The sequence below is a fragment of the Erythrolamprus reginae genome, chromosome 2 (genome assembly GCF_031021105.1).
Source record: "Erythrolamprus reginae isolate rEryReg1 chromosome 2, rEryReg1.hap1, whole genome shotgun sequence".
NCBI lineage: Eukaryota > Metazoa > Chordata > Lepidosauria > Squamata > Dipsadidae > Erythrolamprus > Erythrolamprus reginae.
In genome coordinates this window covers 128505604-128532914 of record NC_091951.1, presented here as the reverse complement: position 1 = coordinate 128532914, position 27311 = coordinate 128505604, and the positions used below count along the sequence as shown (strand labels likewise).

Sequence of the window (27311 nt, the reverse complement as noted above, 5' to 3'; positions counted from 1 at the left end):
GAAGCTGAAGTAAGGTGTCGTAAATATTAGTTCCAAATAATTAACTTATGTGCTTGCTCTATGTTCAATTATCCCAGTGACAACTACAGATAACAAAGAAAATTTCCAATCAAAACACTGATTTAGTCTCAGACAAATTATTTGATATTAGATTATTCATAACTTATAGACAATTCTCCCATGACAAAAGTACATATGCTGTATAACCATTAAAAGGAAAAAAATGTTTTCATAATTGAAAGGATATATATTTTGAATAAATTTCTTTTCAAACAAGATAGACCCAGTACATCAATTTATATCTACATATGCATAAAGTGAAAGAAAATGTGTAAGATGAGCCATTAGCCGAAAAAGAAATATCAAGAACATCAAATTTAGAAGAGAAGCTGCATTTATTTACTTTACCTTAAAAACAGTATATTTTTCATTAACTTTCAGATGTTAACCATAAATTCCATCTTCCAAAGCTCAGTATAAGATGACATAACACTTGAAAATAGTGGTAAAGGCATATCATCACAGGAACATAGATATGTATACATATATTTTTATCCATAAATGAAGGGTTTTGTTTCCTGGTAGGCTCCATACTGTGATATCATAATATTAGGCAAAGCTGAAATTTATACACTATATTGTCTCTACTTAAAAAGCAGAGAGAACAGTAAAATCTTTGTACAATGTCCATTCAAGATGTCACCTTGGAAGCAATGCAAGAAACAATATTAAAAATCTTCCGGCCTGATTCGAGTTATGAATGCATGAAGTGCACCGAAAATTGTTTTCTGTTCAGATCTTTTTCTTAAGCCATCCATAAGCATGGTGCAAAACTAATATCCAGACCCTGTCCAGGGCCCTTCTAAGATATACAGTTCTTTCTGGAAATGAGTCCCGGCTGGGCAATTTATATAAAGCAATAAAAATCTGCAAGATATAAAGACAAAATATATTTTTGCATATAATATTAGCATTGTCAACACCACAGACTTTATCTACTGGTCAGAGAGGAAATATTCTGAATAGTGTCATTTGTTTGTGGGAATGCACAACATAGTTTCAACAACTAACACTTGATGTTTCTTTGCAAAATAAGCCTTTGCTGGGTGTCGAACTCAAATGTGTTTGGGCCCACTTGTATCCCATGCACTCTTGAAAACAATCCTGTAAAAAGGAGATGAAGGTCATTAACTAAAAAAGTGCCTGGTGGTTTTGAATGTGTTAGTTTTATTTTTATAGCCCAAGAAAACACAAAACACGGGGAGTAAGAGACAGGAGGGGAAAACTCCATTTGATCCTAGAACATGAGTTTAACCTTGACATAATGAATGTAACGAACAGCTGACATAATCTACAACGGCTACGTAAATATCCTTTTACAAATTATTTCATTTGTTCTCACTGACACAGCCAGATCTTCAAGCCCACAAGGAAGCCCAACAGGGTCAAAGCCAACCTAACCCCAAGGAGGATAGTGTTCCAAAGAGGGGGCACCACAACAGAAACACTTCCCATCAAATCATATTCTTTGATAGATAGGACCTATAGCATGCCTTTCCTGCTGGATTCTGGGTGAGAATAGCCCCTAAATTACCAGACTGCATGCAATGAGGGAATTATCACTAAGTACCAAGCAGCTTAAATTTAACTTGAATTGAGCTTGAGCGCGGGGGGGGGGGGGTAGTGTTGGACTAGAAAACCTCCAAGGTCACTTTCAACTCTTATTCTGTTGAAAACAAATACAGTTTACAAAACAATGTGGGGTAAGGAGACACACTGATAATTTAAACCTGCTTTAATTTCTATATACAGTATATAATTCCAGGATAGCCCCATGCAATATGCAATATGCCATTAAATTAGATAACACACATTTTACTTAAAAGCTATAAGCATTATAGCCATTCAAGCTTTGGATAACAAAATTTAAGAGTTTTGTGTTAAGCTTAGAGGCTCTAAAAGTTCAGGTCTTGGCTATTGATGGGCCGAATTACTTGTCATCTGTCTCAAGAAAGACAAGTTTAAACAACTGCAATCCAAAGTACAGGGACTGGAGACTCCCAGAACAAGTGGGGCAGACAAAGTCTGAGCTCGGAAAAATACTATGTAGACATATATGCCATTAGAGAAACTGACCATAAAAGTCAGTTTACAGGCATACTAAATCAGGTGTTCTTGTGTTAAACATTTAATAATAATGGATAAATTTACTTCAACTATCAGTAGTTTCAAGAACATGCATACAAATTCAAAAAATGTTATGGATTGTGGCCTGACCTAAAACAAGATGCTTTGATGGTCCACGTTACTGCTTTTGGATAATACATAGAAAAGGCAAACTGATTTAAGGAAATTTATTTCATTTATTTTTCATTTATTCATTTGTCCAATACATAAATACATAGGAAGAAAATAGACTTGTGTTAATATAAAAGAGGGTGAAAGTGAACTTAGAGGAGAGGATACATGAAAGGAAGAGAATATATAACATAGGTGAAAGAAAGGAAAGACAATTGGACAGGGGACGAAAGGCACTCCAGTGAACTTATGTATGCCCCTCACTGACCTCTTAGGAACCTGGAGAGGTCAATCGTGGAGAGTCTAAGGGAGAAGTGTTGGGGGTTAGGGGTTGACACAATTGAGTCCGGTAATGAGTTCCACGCTTCGATAACTCGATTGTTGAAATAATATTTTTTACAGTCAAGTTTGGTGCGGTTCGTATTAAGTTTGAATCTGTTGCGTGCTCTTTTTTTTTTTTTTTTTTTTTTTTAAATTTTTTATTATTAAAATATAGACATATACATCGATATATACAATATATGATACAAGTTACAGTGCGGGGCATATCATATATAAAGAAAAGGATAACAAAAAAAAACAAAAAACAAAAAAAAAACAAGCAGAACAAACAAAAACAAAACTAATGACAGTATCGGCGAATAGGCAGAGGAGTTGAATTGAAAACGAAAATTAGATCTAGATATTTTTGCTCAGTTAACATATTTCAAATAAGTTATCCAAAAGTGTTAGAAGCCAGCGTTGTATTTACATATATTGTTAGAAAGTTCGCAAAAAATAATGATAGGTTTAGATAGTTAAATACATATACAATCTCATGTAATAATATTAGATAATGAAATACGTTATACCGGATTTGTGACAGTTCATGGTTTGTTTTTTTTTGGTTTTAAACCTTCTTAAAGCCAATTGGTCTCTCTGATATTTTCTAACCATTTATATAGAGGGTCCCAACAACTGTTAAATGTATCTAGCGGTTCGTTCCTGACTTATAGGGTCAGTTTCGACATTTCTGCGCAGTACATTATTTTCCTAAGTATTGCTTCTTTTGGGGGAAGATCTTCATTTTTCCACCACTGCGCATATGTTAGTCTTGCTGCGGTAGTTAAGTGGATGATAAGATGAGCTTGTGGTTTTGACAGTTTTTGCCTAATTATACCTAGTAAGAAACATTCAGGGGTTTTGTCGAACGTCAAATTTAATATTTCTTCAATCCAATTTCCAATCATCTCCCAATAGGGTTTGGCTTTACTGCATTCCCACCATAAATGAAAATATGTACCCAATTCTTGTTGACATTTCCAACAGATTGGTGAAAGTTTATTGTTCACTTTGGTTAGTTTGATTGGGGTAATATGCCAACGGTAAAACATTTTGACCAGGTTTTCTTTATAAGAGGTGGCAATTGTCAGTTTATAGTTCCTTGTCCAAAGTGTTTGCCATTCCTCCTCTTTTATCTCTTTTTTAAGGTCTAGGTGCCATTTTTTAACATTGGATTTTTGGTTAAAGGAGTCCAGATCATTGTAATTTAAATAGCCATAGAAGTTTTTGATTATCTTATCTTGTGGGCCTATACATAGCTTATCTAACAAAGCATTTTTGGTAATCCCGGAATTTTTGGTGTCTTTGTTAAATTTGGTCTGGATCTGAAGATATTCCCACCATTCCACTTTTTGGCCCAAATTTTCAAGTTCTAATCTTGTTTTAATTGTCCCATTTGGGTTTAAAATGTCTTTATATCTTAATATATTATTATTCTTATGTAGATTAGGATGTACATAGGCTTCTAAAGGAGCATACCACATGGGAATTCCTTTGTAAAATTTAGTTTTAGTTTTTTTCCAGGTGCCAATTAACGATTTTCTAATCAGATGGTTGGAAAAGTATTTGTGGGTTGACGGCTTTTCGTCCCAGAGATAATAATGCCACCCTGCATGGAGGTCGTGGCCTTCTAATTTAAGAAGTCTAGTATTTAATAAACTCATCCAATCTCTTGTCCAGTCTAGCGATGCAGCAGTATAGTAGTTCTTCCAATTTGGAAGGGCCAGACCGCCCTCTTCTTTTTTCCCTTGTAAGTATTTTAGTCGAATTCGAGGCCGTTTGTTTTGCCAGATAAATTTGTTGGTTATTTTATTCAAATTGGTAAAAAAGTCCTGTTTAACTTGTATAGGGATAGTTTGAAATAAAAACAATATTTTAGGCAGAGTGTTCATTTTTATGGCTGCAATTCTCCCAAGGAGAGATAGTTGTAAATTCCTCCATTTTGACAGGTCTTTATTTATCTTATCCAGTAATGTATCGTAATTATTTGATTTCAAGCTTGACACTCTATTTGTTAGAATGATGCCAAGGTATTTGATTTTTGTGACAATTTGAATGTCTAATTTAGCAGATAAGATATCTTTTTGTGCTTGTCGCATGTTTTTGGTTAAAATTTGGGTTTTAGATTTATTTATTTTGAGGCCTGCCACTGTACCATATTCTTCCAGAACTTCTAATAATTTAGGACCTGATTTTAAAGGATCTTCTAGGATAAATACCAAATCGTCTGCGAAAGCTTGGAGTTTATAAATTTCTTTCTTACAGTTTAGACCCCGTATGTCTTCCTTGTCTCTAATTATTCTTGTTAGTACTTCAAGAGTTAAGATGAATAGTAAAGGGGACAGTGGACAACCTTGTCTTGTGCCTTTGTGCAAAGAGATTTTGGATGATGTATCTCCGTTGAGGATTATATAGGCCGATTGGACAGAGTAGATAGCTTTTATTGCGTTAATAAATTTGGGGCCAAATTCCATATATTCCAGCTGTTTTATCATAAATTTCCAAGACACATTATCGAAGGCCTTCTGGGCGTCAAGAAATATTAACGCCACTTGTTTCTCATTATGGGCTTCGTAGTATTCGAGCGTGTCTAATACTATTCTAATATTATTCTTTAACTGTCTCCCGGGGAGAAAACCGTTCTGATCTGGATGTATAAAATAATTTAAAAAACTTTTGATTCTGTTCGCTAAGATAGAGGTGAATATCTTGTAATCGGCATTTAAAAGAGAGATCGGACGATAATTAGCTATATCTGTCTGGTCTGTATCTTTTTTTGGAATTAACGCTAGGTTTGCTTCTGTCCATGAATTTGGGATTTTGCCACTATCTAGAGCTTCATTTAACGTCTCTAAAAAGGCTTTTTCCATTTCTTTAGGAAGGTCCTTATAAAGTTCTGTGGGGAGTCCATCCGGACCTGGAGCTTTATTGTTTTTTTGATTTTTTATTACTTCCTTTAATTCTGTTTCAGTAATCGGTTTATTGATTATATTGACCATTTCTTGTGGTACTTTAGGGAGTTTAGCCTGTTCTAGGATTTCTTGAATTTTTGCGTCTTGGGTATTATTTTGCATAGTTTCAGAATGTCCATAAAGTTTACTATAGAAATCGCTAGCAATCGATTTTTTCCTTTCCAAGTCATGACATGGTTCCCCATTTTTGTTTTTTAAACAGTTTATCAGTTTCTTTTCCTTTTGCTTCCTGAGCTTATTAGCTAGCCATTTGCTAGGTTTATTGGCATTCTCAAAATTGTGTTGGTTAGTTCTTTTTATTTGTTGTGCCCAGTTTTGTTGGTCGATTAAGTTTAGTTGGTGTTTAATATGTAACATACTTTGTTTGATTTCTTTTTTAGTGGGGAAGTTCTGGAGTTCTTCTTCTAAAGCCCTATACTCTTCTTCTAAATTAGCTAACTTCTGTTTTTTTTGTTTAAATTCTCTAGCCATGAATGAAATAGCTATCCCTCTGATAACAGCTTTGGCTGTATCCCAAACATTTTGAAGGTTAGTATCCTCTTTTGAGTTTTCTTGGAAGAAATAGTTCATTTCAGTTTTAAGTTTTTGCTTAAAGTCTTCCTGACTTAAAATAGATTTCTGAAGCGACCATCTACAACTCTGTTTATTCCCTTTCCAACAAACTTTGAGCGCACTATGGTCTGAAATATAATTAGGTTCTATATCTATCGAGTGAATTTTGGTGTTAAGTTCTATTGTCGTCCAGACCATATCCAATCTTGACCAAGATTGATGCCTATCAGAATAAAAGGTAAATTTTTTAAGTTTGGGGTTTCTGTCCCTCCAGCTATCTTTCAATTTTAGTTCTTTAATTAGATCGAAAAAAGTTTTAGGTAGTATTCTTTTCTTTTGTTTGGTCTTTTTGTCATTCTTATAGTCCATTTCGGTACTAATTATGCCATTAAAGTCACCTAATAAGCAGATGTTCTCAGAGGAATGTTCTCTGATGGTGATTAATAGTTTTTTGTAAAAATTTTCTTGGCCTTCATTCGGGGCATAAATATTTATTAAAGTTATTTTGTCTTTTTCTATAGTAAGTTCTAGGATTAAAATTCTACCTTCTCTATCTTTATATTTCAATTCGGCTTGAATATTAGGATTGATATAACATATTACACCCCTCTTTTTTTCCCCAGCAAGCGACGTAAACAGATTTCCAAGTTTATTCCTTTTGAGTAAGTGCTCAAATTTTTTTTTAATGTGCACTTCTTGCAATGCAATAATGTCGCAGTTTAATTTAGCAATTTTATTTAAAGTTTGGCTTCTTTTTTTTGGTGCATTTAGGCCATTTATGTTAATTGAATATAGTTCAATTCCTTTGTTTAATTTTCCTTGTGCCAAGTTTAAGTTATCTGTACTTGGGTCTTGTTGCCCTTGTGCTTCTAGTTTCTTTTGGGTATCCTGTATAGCCATTGTTGCCTAAAGTTAGTTTATCAGTAGCCTGCGTTCTTTCTAAACTTGTTGGGCTCTGTTCTATTGGTTGTACACTAGTGGAAGGGAGGGTCATTGTTCCAGTATCGTCTTGATTTTCAGGAGTTCGGTCGGTAGAGAAATTTTTGTCGAAAAATTCTTCAGCTTTTTCGACAGAGTCAATTTTTATTTTCCTATCTTGCCAGGTCACCAGCATACCCTCTGGGACCAGCCATCTGAAATTTATATTGTGTCTGGTCAGTTTTGCTGACAGAAAGGAGTATGGCCTACGAAGGTCTCTGACGTGTTTTGGGACCTGTTTTAATATTACCAATTGTCTTCCTTTATGTTCTATAGGGTCTTCCCGGGCTCTGTGAAGGATTTCATCCCTGACTGATTTTTTGATAAATTTGATGTGAACTTCTTTGGGGAGGTTATGGCGTCTTGCGTAATTAGTGTTTATACGATAGGCTTCATCGATTTCGTTTAGCATTGTATCCTTTTCAATGCCCAGAGCCTTGGAAAGGATATCGGCCATAACATCTGGTAGGTCTTCACTTTTTTCCTCCCTAAGATTTTGAAATCTGAGATATTGGTTAGCTTTTTCGCTTTCTAATTGAATTACTGTGTTCTCTAAATCTTTGTTGGCGTGGATTAATTTATCTGTCAGGTCTTCCATTTGTTTGTGCTCTTGGTCTATTTTGTCTTCTAAGACCTGTATCCTCTGTTCTTGTTTAGTCATTTGTTGTTGAAAAGCCTCGTGCTTTTTGTCCATGTTCTGCATCCACTCTTTTAATTCGGTTGTGTCACTCCTCACCTCACCTAGTTCTTTTTTAATATCCTGATGATTTTTCAACATTAGCTCCTGCATTTGAAGCAGCGTAGCTTGGAGATCTTTATAAGAATTAGACCTCTCTCTAGATATCATATCGTCGAGAGATCTCTGGGTAGAGGGACTTGGTATCGCAGATGTAGAGTGGGTGATTGATTTTTTCCCTGATCCTAGCCTAGACAAATTAGAAAGGCTTGTCATTTTTATAGCTGACCACCAATTTGCCCACTGGTACAGTTGTTTGATGGTCTGATCCAGATTTTGGTATCAATAAAGTAAAACAGTATATTTTAAGTAATATGTAATTAGGATAACAATTCCTGTTGGACTCAATATTGAACCTTGAAAATTTAAGAATAATTCTTCCCTCTAGAGAGTATAAATACGTAGGGGAAGATAAAAGGAATGAGTTCAAACAGGTTATGAACTAATTAATTATTAAGTAAGTATATATATGTAAGTTAAACAAAGTATATAACTGTTACAGTGTAAATACTACCTTATCTTAATTATAATAAGCTTCTAAATAAGATGTCATTTACTATTGACCGATAACTAATTAACAAAGACAGAGTAATATATATAGATTAATTCAGAATATTGTTGCAGATATATCTTATCTTATCTTATATTTCTATTTCTATTGTTCTATTTCTATTAAATACCCAGTACAAGTTTTATAGTTTAGTGTTAATACTTGCAGAGTTAATAATATATTCAAATATTCTTATATCTAAGTTTTTTTTTTTTTTTTTACAGAAAGACAATAATTATCAATTAATATATACAAAAGATTAATAATAGCAGTTAATGTCTTGTTATATTAAATATAATATATAATATATTAAATAGTAAAGTCAATAAGCTTATTCATATAAATTCATTACATTAGAGTTGATTAAGGCCTTAAGTTATTTGATATAAATAATGACGCGCGCTTGGAGAACCCCCGGCTTCGCTCCCCAGCTGGGGAGCGGCCCCAGCAACGCGCGCGCGCTTGGGGAAACCCCAGATCCGCTCCCCAGCTGGGGAGCGGCCCCAGCAACGCGCGCGCGCTTGGGGAAACCCCAGATCCGCTCCCCAGCTGGGGAGCGGCCCCAGCAACGCGCGCGCGCTTGGAGAACCCCCGGCTTCGCTCCCCAGCTGGGAAGCGGCCCCAGCAATGCGCGCGCGCTTGGGGACACCCCGGCTCCGCTCCCCAGGAAACCCCAGGCGCGAGCAACGGGGTGGGCGGGCGAAGGGCGGGCGGCGGTGGAAGTAAAAACACCATCTGCACATGCGCAGATGGTGTTTTTACTTCCGCACCGCTACTTCGCAAAAAATCGATCATCGCTTGGGGTCCTGGAACGGAACCCTCGCGATGATCGAGGGTTCACTGTATAGGGGCACTTTGGTACTTGACTGCTTTTAAACTCATTGAATTTGGTACTCGACACATTCTGAAGTCAATATATTGTCATGCTACTCATCACTCAGCATGCTGCAAAAAGAAGTGAGGGACAGCCACAGAGAGCAGACAGGAAAATGACCAGCTGGAAAGGTCACTGACATAGAAAAAGGGACAGATAAGAAGTCCATTCTATGGTAGTCACATGGTAAATCACTTGGTTTATTTGCTACTCATCCTTTTTATTACTTGTTGTGCCACCCCGAACCAATTAAGCATGCATTCTGAGGCCCTACTGTAGCACTTTCTTAAGCACTCATGTGACATGATAATCCATGTTTTAAATATATAAGTGCTTTCACTAAGTCCTCCATAAATACCTGTACCCCTCTTCCTACTTATGCATATACATGGACCCATGTAGACAAACATGCAACATAATTTAGTCACTGCTTCCTTTTTTTTTTTCAATTTTTTTATTATTTTTCATAAAAAGACAAACAAATACAAACAAACAATGAACATAAAGTGGGGGTGTATTTCCCCCGCTTCTTATGAAAGTATAAATTCAAATATAGAAAAAGAATACATATGTGTTAACTATTATAAAAAAAGAAAAAAAAAAAAAGAAAAGATTAATAAATTTGGGTTGAAGTTTACAAATCTTAATGTGGGTATTAAGGTTAGTAATAACATAATTACCAGAAAAGAAAGATATCTTTAATATAATCCTAATTACTATAATAAAATAGTGTTAAATCTTCAATCTAAACAGTAAGACTAAATTCAACTATTATACTTCAAAAATCTTAATATATTGTTTATACTTATACATACATAGCTATATCGTAATCGTCAAAAAATCCTTTTAAACTAATATTACTATTATTATCATCTAGATAAAAACTAATACAAAATAAAAAGAAAGAAAAAACAACCACTAAAGATATATCTTATTTTTTCTTATCTATCCATTTGTAAACGTTGTTCCATGTTTCGTAAAATTTAGTATCCTCTTGATCGTTTAATCTTCTTGTCATCATATCCATTTCAGCGCAATCTAATATCTTAGCTATAACCTCTTCTTCCTTGGGGATTTCCTCCCCTTTCCAGTTTTGCGCATATATTATTCTAGCCGCAGTTAATATATGTATGATTAAATAAAAAATTTCTTTCTTATAGATCTGGGTTGTGACACCTAATAAATAAAATTCCGGGGTATTATCTATATCTTGTTTTATTATTTCTTTTAATATTTTTTCAATCATCTTCCAATATAGTTTTGCTTTGCTACATGTCCACCATTGATGATAGTAAGTTCCTATATCCTTCTTACATTTCCAACATATTGGGGATGTTTTAGGAAACATTTTTGCTATCCTATTTGGTGGGAGATGCCATCTATAGAACATTTTGATTTGGTTTTCTTTTAAGGAAACTGATTTAGTCATTTTCCAATTATTAATCCACACTTTCTCCCATGTGTCTATATCTATTTCCTTACCAATATTTCTACACCATCTTATCATAGTATCTTTTAGAGTCAACTCTATATTTTTATGAGCAATAAGTAGTTTATATATTTTCCCTATCATTTTTGTAGAGTTAGTGGTTATTAAGGTAGTTAAAGAATTCTTACTTTTATTAAAAATGTAGAGAGTTTTATCCTTCTGATATCTAGATCGGATCTGGGCATAGTGCCACCAATCTATTATTATCCCTTCTTCTTGTAGTTCGATTCTAGATTTAAGCTTCATCTGATCATTTAATAGTTCTTTATATCTATGAATCATTTTCTTGTCCTTTATAGACTTTGGATGCGTTATTGCTTCTAAGGGAGCTAACCAATCTGGGATGCTTAAGAAATGATTCTTCTTTATATCTTTCCATACTTCTAGTAAGTATTTCCTTAATGTATGCCTTTTAAAGTATGAATGGTTTTTGTCCTTATCATACCATAAAAATGCGTGCCATCCAAGCATTAAATCATGTCCTTCTAGTTCAAGTGTTCTTTTATTATCTAAGATTATCCAATCTCTAAGCCATGTTAGTGCGGCGGCCTGATAGTATAATTTCCAATTTGGAAGGCCAAATCCTCCTCTTTCTTTGATATCTTCTAAGCAATTCATTTTTATCCTTGCTTTTTTACCTTGCCATATAAATTTTTTAACTATGTTGGTTAAAGTTTTTAGAAAGATACCCCCTGGGTTTATTGGTATTGTCTGAAAAAGAAATAAGACCTTGGGTAAAATATTCATCTTAATTGTTGCAATTCTTCCTAAGAAAGATATTTTCAAATTGTTCCAGGTTGCTAAGTCTTTTTTAATTTCTGCTAACAATTTCATATAATTATCATTTTTTAATGTTATTGTTTTCGCTGTTAAATTTATTCCTAAATATTTTACCTTTTTTACAGTCTTTATTCCAGAAATAGTTTCTAATTTAGTTTCTAGTGTTTTGTTCATATTTTTAGTCAAGTAATGTGTTTTGTTTTTGTTTATCTTTAAACCTGCTACGTTTCCATATTGTTCAATGGTTTGTAGTAAAGTAGGAACTGTTGTAGTCGGTTCTTCAATTATAAACATTAGATCATCTGCAAAGGCCTGGAGTTTATAGATTTCATCTCCTACGGTTAAACCTTTTATTCTGGGGTCCGCTCTTATTTTAATTAATAAGGTTTCAAGGGTCATAATAAATAATAATGGTGATATAGGACATCCTTGGCGAACTCCCTTATTTATATCAAGTATTGGTAATTGACTGTTATTCAGTATTATATTCGTTGTTTGTTTTGAATATATGGTATCTATTAGATTAACAAATTTTGGGCCAAATCTCATTTTATTTAATTGCATTTTTATAAATATCCAATTAACGTTGTCGAAGGCTTTTTGAGCATCCAAAAACATTAAAGATGCCATCTTATCTGGGTGTTGTTCATAGTACTCTAGTATATTTATTACAGTTCTAATATTATTTTTAATTTGTCTCCCTGGAAGAAACCCATTTTGGTCTTGGTGTATTATTCCATTTATAACTCCTTTGAGTCTCTCTGCATAAATGGCAATAAAAATCTTATAGTCTACATTTAATAGTGATATAGGCCTATAATTTTTAATTTTTTCTGGTTCTGTACCCTGTTTATGTATTAAGGTTGTCAGTGATTCTGACCAAGATTTGGGGATTTTTCCGTCAAGTCTACAGGAATTAAAAGTTTCTAACATATGATTTCTTATTGTTTCATTATCTATCTTATACCATTCTGCAGGTATGGCATCTGGGCCTGTGGCCTTGTTGCTTTTCTGTTTTTTAATTGTTATTAGGAGTTCCTCCATTGTTATTGGTCCATCCATGGTAGCCTGTTGATCTTCTGTTATTTGTGGTAAATTTGAAGCCTCTAAATAATTAAAAACTTCATCTTCAATGACATGATCTTTAGCATATAATTCCTTATAAAAATTATACACAATGTCTGCCTTACCTTCTGTATCGAATTTTATTTTACCATCTTTATCTTCTAATTTTTGGATTAATTTTGATTGACTCTGTTTTCTAAGTTTATACGCTAGCCATCTGCCAGGTTTATTTGCATATTCAAAGTATTGTTGCTTTGCTCTTTTAATCTTTTCAGTTAGTTGGTTTTGTTCTATAACTCTAATTTTATGTTTAATTACGTTTATTTCTGTCTTTAGATCTCTATTCTTAGTATGTTGCTGCGATAAGGATTCTAATTGTTTTAATTCGTTTGTTAATTGTAAATACTCTAATTTCTTTTCCTTATTGTATTTTGCTGTATAAGATATTGTTAAACCTCTTATGTACGCTTTAACTGTATCCCATAAGTTCTGTGGAGTAGTATCTGATGTTTTATTAATTTCAAAAAATATTTTTAATTCCTTTTCAATCCAATCCTTATATTTCTTGTCGTTTAATATATACCTGTTCATCCGCCAATTGTTCTGTTTATTATTCATCGTCATATAGACCACTATTGGATTATGATCGGCCCATGTATTAACGTCTATCTCAACTTCTCTTATTTGTTCTGCCACCGTTTTTGGTGCCCATAACATGTCAATTCTCGTCCAAATTTTGTGAGGATTGGAATAAAAGGTAAATTGCCTTTTGAGAGGGTGTCTTTCCCTCCAAATATCGTTTAATAATAGTTCCGCTTTCATTTTTTGAAAAGTACTGGGTAGCAAGTTTCTTCTTGTTTTTTTACCTTTTCCCCTTTTTTTATTACCTCCCCCTCCTGAGTGGTCTAATTGTCTATTCGCGATAGCATTAAAATCACCTATTATCAATAGGTTATCAATAGCTAAATCTGTTATTATTTGGTGTAAATTTTTATAGAATGTCATTTGGTCTTCATTGGGGGCGTAAATAGAAACAACCACTAGAGGTCTGGGTTCAATGTCTACTTGTACAATCAATATCCTACCCTCTTTATCCTTATATATTTGTTTGGAATTTATAGAATTCTTGACATACATCACTACACCTCTTTTTTTTTGGTCTGCTAATGCAGCATACATTTTTCCAATTTTGGGATTCAACAGTAATTTTTGGTTATCTTTTTTAATATGAACTTCTTGTAGTATTGCAATCTGAACATTTTGGTTTCTGATTTTGGAAAAAATTTGCTTCCTTTTTCTTGGTTCGTTAAGTCCATTGACATTTACGGAAAAGATTTTCAAGTCTTTATTCGTTGTCATTTAATAGGTTTTTTGGTTTCTCGCTGAGGTTGAACTCTTCTAGAGCCTTGGTCCTGCTCTATTACTTGGGCAGTTGCCCCCAGGTTTTCTTCTTGCTGAATTAGTGATTTTTCCCCTGGTTGCTGTTGAGCTGGTTGTAATTGGACCACTAGTTGCTTACTTGCATGGTCGGAGTGGCCCAAACCACTCTGTTCAAGAAAGAACATAGCTTGATCTACGTTTTCCAGTTTGTACCTTGTAGAGCGCCATGTCAGAGAAAGTCCTTGTGGAATAAGCCAACGGTAAGTGATATTTTCTTTAATCAATATTTTGGTTAAAAAGTGGTAATCTCTTCTGTTTTCTCTGACACTTCTTGGAACTTGTTTTAATATCTTTATTTCTACACCATGTCGTTGGGGCGGGGAGTTTCTTGAGTAAAGAAGTATCTCGTCTCGCAACGCCTTTCTTGTAAATTTAATATGTATCTCTCTTGGGAGGTTGTGTCGACGGATATAGCTATTCGAGATTCGGTATACTTCATCGATTTCTTTCTGTAAAGCCATGGGGTCCTCTTGAAGTATACCTCCAATGATTTCCGCCATAGTCGTTTTTAAGTCTTCATCTTTTTCCTCTTTTATATTCTGAAATCGAAGTCCGTACGAAGCTCGTTGCATCTCCAGCTGGATGATAGATTCATCATATTTTTTGTATCTTTCATCAGCTCTCCCTTCAAGATACTCCATTCTTTTCTCATTTTTGTCAGCTTGCTCTTCAACTTTTTTAACTCGGTCATCACTTTCTTGAAGAGTTTGTTGAATCTGCTTTATCTGATCTTTCATCTCGCCCATATCAGCTTTCATTTGAGCCATCTCCACTTTAAATTCTGCCAAGTCAGCTTTTATGGCTTCTCTTTGTTGTGTTGCCTCCTCCTTTATGGCTTCTCTTTGTTGTGTTGCCTCCTCCTTTATGGCCTCTCTTTGTTGAGTGGCATCTTCTTGTGATTTGACCATAAAGTCCTTCAAAGCATTCAAAGTCTCATGAATAGTTGCAATATTGGACTGCATTGTTTTGTCTTTGTCTTTGTCTTTGGTAGACATGGTTAGCACTTGATGCGAAGGAGAAGAATGCGGTGACACTTGTGGAGATAGGGTAGTTGGTGTTGTTTGTTTCTTTGTTGTTTTAACAAAAGTTGAGGTGTGGGACATTATCAAATTAGAATCCACTATTTCAAATTTTAAGGTTAGTTTCAATTTTATATATAGTGAAAAGGAAAAGAAATTACTATAAATTCCAAATCTATTCAATATATTTTGTTTCCCTTATAATATGATTATACCAATTCAATAGCAATTCAATTAATAACAAAGTTCAAAAGAAGAAGAGAAAAAAGAAATATTATTGTTTAGTGCCACAGGGGAAAAAAAAACAAGTATTAGCCTTTTCAAGTAAAAGGAGGACAGAAAATGAAAGAAGAGAAGGAATATCAACTGTATATAGAAGACAAAGAAAGAGAAGAAAAAAAAAGTTTTTGGAAGAAAAGACTTTAGGAGGAGGGAAGAAAAAAAGAAAAGGGGAAAAAGTGAAGTAAAAAGAATTGTTCAAAAAGAAAAAGAAGGAGGGTGGTATTTTAGTTCAGCTATTTAGAATAGAGCAGGAACCCAAGGCTTATTAACAATGCATATAGTTCAAACCAAACTTCTTCTAGTAATAAAAATGTAAGGAAGAAAGTCAAAGAAAAATCAGGGAAAAAACCAGATAATTATTCAAAGACACAATAACAGTATTGTATACTTAAGTTCTTCTTATAAATCCTGTAATTTTGCTAGGAAGTAGAAATGAAGATCCAAATCTGAAAGGGTAAAGTTATGTTTGATTTCAATTCAAAATTCAAGGAGTAAAGCAATTCCAAAGCTTGCTTGTGTTCAAGATGGAGTCAGTTTATTTTCCAAATTCAAGACAGGAGCAAAGAACAAAGAAAGAGATCCCAAGATGGAGTCAAGTTAATTTTCGTGCAGCAGGCAGATGTTAAACCAAAGAGTTCTCAGCAAATAATCCAAAAGGTGTCAGCAATAATCCAAAAGGTGTCAGCAAATAGTCCAAAAGGCTCAGCAAGTATTCCAAATAGGTTAATCCAACAATAAGTAAACCAAGAAAGAAGTGATTTCAATCTCTTCTAGGTTCCATTTAATTCATGATTATTAAGTTATTCATGTTGTGAAAATAGGCAGCAAGAAAAAAAAAAGGCAGCAAGACTGTGTTCCTCCGCTTCAAAAATTAAGTCCAGAAGATTATGATTTTAAAAGTCTATCAAGAACAGATTCTGTTCATCTCTAGAAATTTTCTTCAGCAGTTAAAATTTTCTAAATAGTCATATCAAATTTAAACTATTTTGTTAAAGCATAAAGTCAGAAAATTATTTTGTAGATTCCCAAGCTCACGTTCAAAATGGAAAAGTAAAAGTGAAGAAAAGAATTAGGTCCGGCTGTTATTTGCGGATGGGTTTAAACAAGAAAAAACTTTCACTTTCGCCCTGAAAAAAAAACTTTTACTTAAAAGTTTTACGATCTTCTGACTTAAAAAACGAAACACAATGGAGATTTTTACCTTAAGTCCTTTCTCTGCTATATTCTTTTTCTATGTAGATGTAGATATTTTTACTTTCACTTCTTTGCTTTTATTCTTCCCGCTGAGTGAGGGGAGAAAGCGCTGGCCGGTCCTCTTAAGCAAAGAGGAGCGGTTCTCCCGTCTCCGAAGCTGCGGGGCGAACCGCTGCCTCTGGAGTCCTGGCGAAGGGTCCTCGGGCAGAGGAGAGCCCCCTGTTCATGGATCGGGCCATCCGGGCCCGATCCGATCGCAATTGCGACCTTCGGAGGGGGTAGAAGAGATTCGCCTGGCAGAGCCCTGCCAGACACGTCTCGCCGCGATCTCCACCAAACCGGAAGCCCTAATTTAGTCACTGCTTCCATCTGGCATTCCCTATAAAAAGACTGGAACAATTATTAAACAATTATAGATTATTTTTGCTTCTATGGATGCCCCATATCATGAAATTAAATACTTTAATCATAATGGTACCTTGGAAATCTGATAGAATGAGCCTCTTGTATGCTGCTTTTTAAAAATTAAATAGGTGATTTTTTTCAAATTACAGAAGAACTAAAAGATGAAGAGCAAACCAGTTTGGCTCTGCCTAATTCTGCCAACTCTAATTAATGTCAAAGACAGAAAAAAGGCAACTGAATATGACACCTTAGCGTAGCAGTTTTCATTCCACTTATATCTCCTCAATCCCTCAACAACTAGTTATGAGCTGATTTTAATTACAGTGGTACCTCTACTTAAGAACTTAATTCGTTCCATGACCAGGTTCTTAAGTAGAAAAATTCTTAAGTAGAAGCAATTTTTCCAATAGGAAAAAAGCAAATACTGTAATGTGTATTAGGAAAGAAATAAAAGCTCGGAATTTGGATGGGAAGAGGAGGAAGAAGAAGAGGAGGAGGACAGTCGCTGCCAAAGGAAGAAGGTGAGGTGAGGGGACTAAAAAAAAAATCCAAAACTTTAAAACTTAAAACAAAGAGAGGGACTCTGAGGCGGCGCCCAGAGAAAGAAAAATGCTCAGTTCGCTCTGGGCTGCCAAAGCCTCCTTAAGCGGCACCGAAAGGCTCCTCTGGCAGCCCAGAAAAGCCCAAGATGGCCGGGATTAAAGAGGAAATGACAGGAAACTGGCCAGGCCTTCATGTTGCTCTCAAATTTCCTGGGAAATTTTTCCGGGCTCGGCTTCTTAAGTAGAAAACGGTTCTTATGTAGAGGCAAAACAATCTTGAAACACTCGGGTCTTATCTAGAAAAGTTCTTAAGTAGAGGTGTTCTTAACTAGAGGTCCCACTGTATCTTCATTTCTGGTGATCTGAAAATCCCAAGGTTATTAACAACATATGCCAATTACATTTTTCAACTGACCAACCAGGGAATTCAAAAACAAAGACAAAGTAATCCAGCAAGCATAGATGATCAACATTTTACTTCTAAGAACTCACTAATAAGCATCTGGAAGGTAGATAGAATAGGGAAAATGTTAAATTCAGTTATGAAATGTCAGCCCTTCCCAACACACACCGACACACTTATACAAATATGGGTTGAAGCCCTAAGTGTTAAAACATTACATATGGACAATGCTACTCAAACACAAATGCACAGTATAAGGCTCAATTTGATGCAAGGTGTCACACTAGAAGCTTGATTTCCCTCTCATATAGAAAAATTAAGGACTGGGTCATCTTGAAATGTATAGTCAAATAGTAGCAAAGTGGAGCCTTCAGAGTTAGTTAGTTAGTTAGTTAGTTAGTTAGTTAGTTAGTTAGTTAGTTAGTTAGTTAGTTTGTTTATTCATTCATTCATTCATTCATTCATTCATTTGATTTTTATGCCGTCCTTCTCCTCAGACTCAGGGCGGCTCACAACATGTTAGCAATAGCACTGTTTAACAGAGCCAGCCTATTGCCCCCACAATCTGGGTCCTCATTTTATCCACCTCGGAAGGATGGAAGGCTGAGTCAACCTTGAGCCTGTGATGAGATTTGAACCGCTGACCTACAGATCTACAATCAGCTTCAGTGGCCTGCAGTATAGCACTCTACCTGCTGCGTCACCCCAATCAACAATATTGTTCTTTTTATCCCAAGGGTGCAATGAAAAAAAGTTATTTTTTTATAATATTGTGATTATAGAGGAAAAGTCTCCCTCTATTATAGGGGGTCCCCAACCCCTGGCCTGCAGTCTACTATGGGGTCTTGAGTCATTCAAAACCATGCCGCGGAAGTGGCAGGTGAGTGAAACATGCATCTCCACTTGCACTAGCAGTGGGTGAGCACATGCATACATGCTCCAATTATGCAAGCAGCAGGCACATGTGCTTGCCACTCATACAAATAGAGTTGTACATGCTCACTGCTCACACAGACCATCATCCTCCCTATGGGCTAGGCCACAAAGCTGGAAAGACTGGGGAACTCTATTCTATTCTCACATTATCAAATATTAGTTTGGGTGATTTGGAAACTTCATCAAAGTCAGCAAAGATTTGCACAAACACTCTAGCTGTACTGAAGAATAAGCACATAATGTCTTAGAAAAAGACAGTTGTCTTCTTTCCATTATAGTTTGATTGTCAGTGATATTTTGAAAGTGGAACACAGTGATACATCCAGTATGCAGTGGTTGTATCTAATTCCCTGGTACCATGTAATGAAAATACAGTTGGATTTATATCAGAAGCATCCCAGATCCATGTTTTCCTAATATCATTTTTATTCCCCACATTTTTACATGAAATAAAGTGTTTTCTCAAAACCATCACTGACATTTAAGGAAACAAATCTTGGAAGAACATCCTCTCTCATTTTAAAATAATCTATTCTGAATCAAAATACAGCAAAAACTTATAGGCTTTGTGTTTACAAGAAACATTGGTTCATGCTTTTAGCACAGACTTTTTAAAAAAAGAGCCAGATCTTACGAACCGAATCAAGCACAAAGAAAAATTCAACAGAATTCTTCTAGATTTTGTAGCTATTTCATTTTATGTATTCAATAAATGCTACTTTCAAAAACAGTAAAGTAACTAAAGTAATCCGTCATTTATTAAAAAATTATAGAGAAGAGGAGAAAGAAATGATAATATTGACATTGCCAGGATATGCCACAAAATATTTTCTCTCTGTAAGTCTACATTGTTTAATTTCTGTATGAATAGAAAATATTCAATAAAGTGTGTTTCTTTTAAGAAACCAAAATATGTCACTTTTAGAAATGAAAATAATTATTAGTAATTGTTCTGCCGGGCTCTCTGGTAGAAGCCTCCTGAAAATTCACGGGTACAAATTTCAGACACACACACACGTTTGAAAGTTCAAAACAATGCCCTTTATCACAAAATTCAATAGAAACAAAGCACCCTTTTTGTATTGCAAAGAGCACTCTTCCCCAAAACAACCTGGTAGGTTGTACAAGTCCCTTAATCAGTCCTTAAGTACTTAGCTAGTAACTGTGAAGAAATGTCACAACCCTCCTTCTTCCCACGAAGTGAAACACACACACACACACTTTACCCTGCTTTGGTGTCAAAGGTGTGAAAAATCCACAAACAAAATTCAGAAACAGTGAGGCACGATCCTGAAGAGCTACAATCAGATAATCTTCCACAACGGCCAAACTAGCACGCTGCTATTTATAGCAGCAGCTCTAATTGCTGGAGCCCCACCCAAACACAGGTGGCCTCTCTTATCTCCTGTAATATTTCCTCAATTGGTCTCTTCTATGCATAATTCTGCCCCTGCGTGGGTCTAACATTTCATCATCCAAATCAACCGAAGATAATGGTGATTGGCTTCCTGGGCTGTATGCCAAGCCCCCCTCTTCCAAGTCACCCCCACCTTCTTCATCCGAGGAAACTGCACTCCCTGACTCTGACGGCAACAAAACAGGCCTAGGACATGTTGATGTTTCCCCTGCCTCCAACTCCACATTCCCTGGGGCAGGAGCTGGGCCAGAGCCAACCACAACAGTAATTCAGTCAAATTTTTTTTCTAATAAACTATCCTATTATATGAATATATTCAAACTGTCACTAGTTTTGAATCATGTCTTGGCTGAAATATCAGAGTGGTTTGAAGAATTAGTCTTTGTTTAGCATGTATTCATTTCTGTTTTCTCATTTTTCTTTCATTATTCAATTAAGTACATTGACATTTTTGGGGACTTTGATTTCTTTCTCAATCTGTGCTATGTTTTATCTTCTTAATATAGGGGTTTGAAAAAGTTTTCAGAGGTTCTAATAAAGTTTTGGATTTTTTTGCTCTATTTTTTCAGCATATCTTAATTATGTGCAGTCACAGAGATTTGTTTGGAAATTTCTTAATCAACTGGACAAATATGTGTTAAGTCAAAAAAATAGAAAAAACTTTGGAAAAAAACTCTTTGAATTGAATAAATAAAGTTATTAAATAAATATATGCAATGCTTATATTGACTTCTTAATTTACTGGGGTGTAGAAGGAAGAAAAAGAAAACCCATTCAAGCTTTCAAGGTTATATAGTATTACTATACTATATAATCAATAAAGTATATAACAGTTCTGTTCAGATCTGTGGAGTCTATTTGCAGAGTTAACTATCTTGAAGGGTTACCACTATCGCCCTTTAAAAATGTTATTTTAATTAAAAGTTGTAATATAATTCTAATATAATTCTTATACAGTGATACCTCTTCATCTTACAAACCCCTCGTCATACAAACTTTTCAAGATACAAACCTGGGGTTTAAGATTTTTTTGCCTCTTCTTCCAAACTATTTTCACCTTACAAACCCAAGCCGCACCACTGGGATGCCCTGCCTCCGGACTTCTGTTGCCAGCGAAGCGCCCGTTTTTGCACTGCTGGGAATCTCCTGAGGTATTTCTCCATGGGAAATACCACCTCTGGACTTCTGTGCTTTTGCGATGCTGCATGGGAATCCCAGCAGCGCAAAAACGGGAGCTTTGCTGGCAACGGAAGTCTGGAGGTGGGGTTTCCCAGCAAGGGGAGCCTCAGCGAAATCGCAGCATCACAAAACCACGGAAGTCCGGAGGTGAAGTTTCAAAGACTTCTGTGTTTTTGCAATGCTGCAGGGGAATCCCAGCAGCGCAAAAACAGATGCTTTGCTGGCAACGGAAGTCCAGAGGTGAGGTTTCCCATGGAGGGGAGCCTCAGGGGAATCCCAGCAGCACAAAAATGGGCGCTTAGGCTGGCAAAAGGGGTGAGTTTTGGGCTTGCACGCATTAATCGCTTTTCCATTGATTCCTATGGGAAACATTGTTTCATCTTCACCTTACAAACCTCGTCCCGGAACCAATTAAGTTCATGAGACGAGGTATCATCGTATATGTGAAGCACCCCCTAATCATCCGTCTGGCATCGCAGTGTGGAATAGGCGAAAAACGGTCAGAACTAAGACATTGTGACCACCAAAAATTCCTATTCGGCCCCCTAAGGGCGACCCCAACAACAAACTGTACGATAGGGAGGGAGGGCGGGTGTTCGCTCATCGGCTACTGGGGCAAAAAGGAGGGCCCCAGGCAGGCACAGACCCTTATAAAGTGCTGGCCTGGCCTGCCCCGGCAGCGTCATAGGCCGGTGATGCTGCCAGGCCCAGCCAAGATCTCACGAGAACTCACGAAATCTCAGCAAATTCAAAATGGCAGCTGCGCCATTGAGAAAAGCGTTAGCCCTGGATCATATCTTCTAATGTAAAACACAGTAGTAAAATAATTCTATGCCAATATGTTAAACAGTTTATGTTTATATATTTACCCATTAAAAAAATGAGCAAACTTTTTAAAATATTTCTTATCTCTTTTTTTAAAAATTTTTTAAAATAAATTTTTATTGATTTTATAGGTTTACAAAAAACAAACATAACAGTGCACAGTGCATGTGCCCATCACCAAACAACACACACACCCCATCACCCCCACCACCCCTATAGAAGGATTCAAAGAATTTTAAGTTATTTATCTATCTATTGATCCTTGGCTCTATCTTGAACGATTTTTACTAAAAGAGTGATTGTAATTTATTTTTCGTATTTACATCACAGATTCTACTTAACATATAATCTTTTACCTTGTTCCATCGCACCATCAGCTTCTCTAGTTTATTCTCATCAAAATTATTTAATCTTATTTCCATAATTTCAAAATGTATGTGATCCACCATGTACCAGTACCAATTCTGTAGTGTCCATTTTGTAGAGTCTTTCCATCCTAATACTATCACCGCTTGAGCACTTTCCAATGCTACAGTTTTAATTTCTTTAGATTCTCCTAGTTCCCTATATTTAATTAAGATTGCTGTTTCTTTTGTAATTATCCAATTAATGTTCAACATTTTATTAATTTCATTCTGGACTACCTTCCAGAATTTCTGTATTTCTGTACATTCCCAGATCATATGCATAAAAATTCCTTTTTTCTGGCATCCATGCCAGCATTTACCCTTCTCTTTCCCCTGGAAGTGTGCAATTTGTACAGGTGTATAGTACCACTTATGTAAGATTTTTCTTCTCATCTCTTTAACTCTCGTATTTTTAATCTTATATATATATTTACTATTATTTCTTCCATTTCTCTTTCGTCTATTTGTAAGTCATCCTGCCAACATCTTGTTAAACTTTTAACTACTTCTTCTTCCCTCTGCAATAGCATTCTATATATGTTACTGGCTTGTGCTTTACTTTCATTTATCTTTACCCTTATTATTTTTTCCAAGCTATTTTCTTCTCGTAAGAAGGCTTCTTTATTCTCACTTTTATTTAAATATATACATATTGCATTAATCTGCAACCATTGCTGTTTACCGATCCACCATTCCAATCTAGTTCTACTAACTCTTCCATCTTTCTCATATAACTGTTCCATTTTCATTACCCCTTTACTATTTAATATTTTAATAATTCTAGTTAAATTAGCATCGTCCCCTATATTCAGTACATGTAACGTTGATAGCTTGGATATCTTTATTCCACTTGTCCTCTGCCATTTAAGCCATATTTCTAAACATGCTTTAAAAGGATCACTTAGGGTACTGGTTTCAATTCTACTCCAATTTTTAAATAATAATTCTTTGTTATTTATATTATTAATTTCTCTTTCTAATTCTACCCATTTCTTTCCCCCCCATAACTGTAGCTCGATTAACCTTTCGATTTGAAATGCATTTCTATATAATACTAGGCATGGGCTTCCCCAACCTCCTTCTTTTTCTTGTGCAAACTGCCAATGCTTCCTTATTCTGGATTTTTTCTCTCCTTCAATCCAAAAGTTTAGTCTATTATCCCATTCTCTTAATTTTGCCTCAGGAAAACTACCCGGTAAAACTTGAAACAAATACATCATCTTTGGTATTATCATCATCTTAAGGGCCCTAATCTTAGCCTTTCTTCCTAAATTTTTACCCTTCCAATTTTTGATCTGCTTCTGGATTTTTTTCCATATTAAGTTGTAATTGGCCGTTGTTATTTTTGATGGATTTTTAAATAACCAAATTCCCAAATATTTCATTTTTTTACAACCTAATTTCAATCCTGAAATTTTTTTGAATTTCAATTTGCTCTTTGGGGCCAGTATTTAAACATATTATCTCTGATTTTTCTATATTAACCTTAAGCCCAGATTGATCTTTAAATTCCTGAAGTAATATCATTATTTTTTTCATCATTTCAATTGGGGTTTCCGATATTACTATAGCATCATCTGCAAATAAGTTTAATTTCAATTCAAATTCCCCTATTTGATAGCCTCTCCATTCCTTATCATTTCTAATTTTATTTGCTAAGGTCTCAATTGCTAATGCGAATAGCATTGGGGATAATGGGCAACCCTGTTTAGTTCCATTTTGAATTTTAATCATTTCTGTTCTATTGCCATTTACTCTAATTTGAGCTACATTATCCTTATACAGTGAACCCTCGATCATAGTGAGGGTTCCGTTCCAGGACCCCAAGCGATGATCGATTTTTCGCGAAGTAGCGGTGCGGAAGTAAAAACACGCACATGCGCAGATGGTGTTTTTACTTCCACCGCCCTTCGCCCGCCCACCCCGTTGCTCGCGCCTGGGGTTTCCCCGCGCGCGCGCCGCCCGCCCACACCATTGCTGGGGCCGCTTCCCAGCTGGGAAGCGAAGCTGGGGTCCCCGCGCGCGCGCCCGCCCACGCTACGAGCGGCATTTCACCTTCCCTCCCAGGCAAAAAGATGCCGGCATTCTGGGCTGATGGGGTCGGACTTCCCAGGCGGAAGGCGTGCCCCTCTCCCCGCATCTTTTTGCCTGGGAGGGAAAGTGAAATGCCGCTCGTAGCAGCTGCTAGAGCCGCCGGCATTTCACTTTCCCTCCCAGGCAAAAAGATGCCGGGGCACGCCTTCCGCCTGGGAAGTCCGGCCCCATCATCCCAGAATGCCGGCATCTTTTTGCCTGGGAGGGAAAGTGAAATGCCGGCGGCTCTAGCAGCTGCTACGAGCGGCATTTCACCTTCCCTCCCAGGCAAAAAGATGCCGGCATTCTGGGCTGATGGGGTCGGACTTCCCAGGCGGAAGGCGTGCCCCTCTCCCCGCATCTTTTTGCCTGGGAGGGAAAGTGAAATGCCGCTCGTAGCAGCTGCTAGAGCCGCCGGCATTTCACTTTCCCTCCCAGGCAAAAAGATGCCGGGGCACGCCTTCCGCCTGGGAAGTCCGGCCCCATCATCCCAGAATGCCGGCATCTTTTTGCCTGGGAGGGAAAGTGAAATGCCGGCGGCTCTAGCAGCTGCTACGAGCGGCATTTCACCTTCCCTCCCAGGCAAAAAGATGCCGGCATTCTGGGCTGATGGGGTCGGACTTCCCAGGCGGAAGGCGTGCCCCTCTCCCCGCATCTTTTTGCCTGGGAGGGAAAGTGAAATGCCGCTCGTAGCAGCTGCTAGAGCCGCCGGCATTTCACTTTCCCTCCCAGGCAAAAAGATGCCGGGGCACGCCTTCCGCCTGGGAAGTCCGACCCCATCAGCCCAGAATGCCGGCATCTTTTTGCCTGGGAGGGAAGGTGAAATGCCGCTCGTAGCAGCTGCTAGAGCCGCCGGCATTTCACTTTCCCTCCCAGGCAAAAAGATGCCGGCATCTTTCCCTCGCTGCAGCCGCGCGCCCCTCGCCTTCGCCTCACCTGACGGAGCCTTCTCCGTCCCTTTCCTGCTGCACTGGTCTGGGGCCAAGTGGGCGGGGGGCGGCCGGGACCTCGCCTGTCTCCGCCGCCCGCATCGCCCCTCCGGCGGGCCGGCCTCCCCCGCCCGCCTCTGCTGCAAGCGCACGAAAAAAAAGAGAGAAGGCTTCTACCAGAAGCCGGGGACGGCGGGCAGGGGCATGAAGGATCTCTTGCGGGGGAAAAGCCGCTAGCCAGTTTTCGGAGCTCCTCCGCCATCACCCGCTTCTGGTAGAAGCCTTCTCTCTTTTTTTTCGTGCGCTTGGCGAGGAAAGGCAGGCGGGGAGGAGGCGACGGGGCCAAAGGGGGCCGAGGGAAGCTCGGCTGCAGTCGAGAGAGAAACGGCTTGGGCTCGCCGCAAGAAAAAAAAGAGACAGGCTTTTAGTTTTGGCTGCGGGGGGAGGGAATCCCGCCGCAAGGTAAGCTTCGGGGCGGGGCGGGCGGGGCCCTTTTGTGCCAGTCGGGGAGGCGGTGGCGGCTGCAGCAGAGGCGGGCGGGGGAGGCCGGCCCGCCGGAGGGGCGATGCGGGCAGCGGAGACAGGCGAGGTCCCGGCCGCCCCCCGCCCACTTGGCCCCAGACCAGTGCAGCAGGAAAGGGACGGAGAAGGCTCACTGGCAGCCCTTGCCCATCGCCGCGCCTTCGCTTCCCCCCCTCCCCCGCTGGATCCGGCAGCGTGCTGAGGGGAATTGCCGCGGACTGGAGGCAGTGAGGCAGACCGGCTCCGAGGCGAGCGGCCGGAGCTGCGCCCTCCTTCGCCCGCCAGGTGAGGCGAAGGCGAGGGGCGTGCGGCTGCAGCGAGGAGCCGAAGATCCGGGCGGGGAAGACCCAGGGAAGGTTCCTTCGTCCGCCTAGCAGCTGATCTGCTCGGCAGCGCAGCACCAGCGAGGAGCCGAAGATCTTCGGCTCCTCGCTGCTGCTGCGCTGCCGAGCAGATCAGCTGCTAGGCGGCCGCTCGAGAGCAAGAGGGGGAGAGATAGAGAAAGAGAGAGAAGGAAAGAAAGAGATGAGAGAGGGAGGAAGAGAGTGTGAGAGAGGAAGAAGCAACATAGAGAAAGAGGGGGAAGACCCAGGGAAGCCTCTGCCCGGCGGGGAAACTCCACCATCTACACATGCGTGGAAGGGCACGCATGCGCAGATGGTGGAGTTTACTTCCGGGTTGAAAACTAGCGAAATAGCCCTTTCGCGATCCTTGAGGACGCGAAACTCGAGGGTTCACTGTATATTGTTTCTATAACTTTACAAAATTTATTTCCCATATTTAAATCTTTACATAGTTGAAATAGGTATTCATGATTAACTTTATCGAAAGCCTTATAAACATCTAATTTTAAAATGCTTAGTTTCCTTTTGGTACTGGTAGCATGGTGTAAAACATTGATCACGTTTCTTATTGGTTCAAAGATTTTCCTTCCTTTCACAAATCCATATTGATCTTCTCCAATTATTTTTGGTAATATATTCTCCACCCTATTTGCCAATATTTTCATAAATATCTTGTAGTCCTGATTTAACAAGCTAATGGGGCGATAGGAACTAGGATCCGTTAAATCACGATCTGGTTTTGGGACCATTATAATTTCTGACATTTTCCACGTCTGTGG

General features: G+C 37.8%; 1 long non-coding RNA gene across 1 annotated transcript in view; it reads right to left on the bottom strand.

Annotated features, from left to right (window-relative positions):
* Nucleotides 1–376: 376 nt before the first annotated feature.
* LOC139160960 (uncharacterized) overlaps nucleotides 377–27311 on the bottom strand; it is a 42586-nt gene continuing 15651 nt past the window's right edge. The window contains exon 3 of the long non-coding RNA XR_011558048.1: nucleotides 377–927. This is a non-coding gene — a long non-coding RNA (uncharacterized lncRNA). The remainder of the gene's footprint in view (nucleotides 928–27311) is intronic.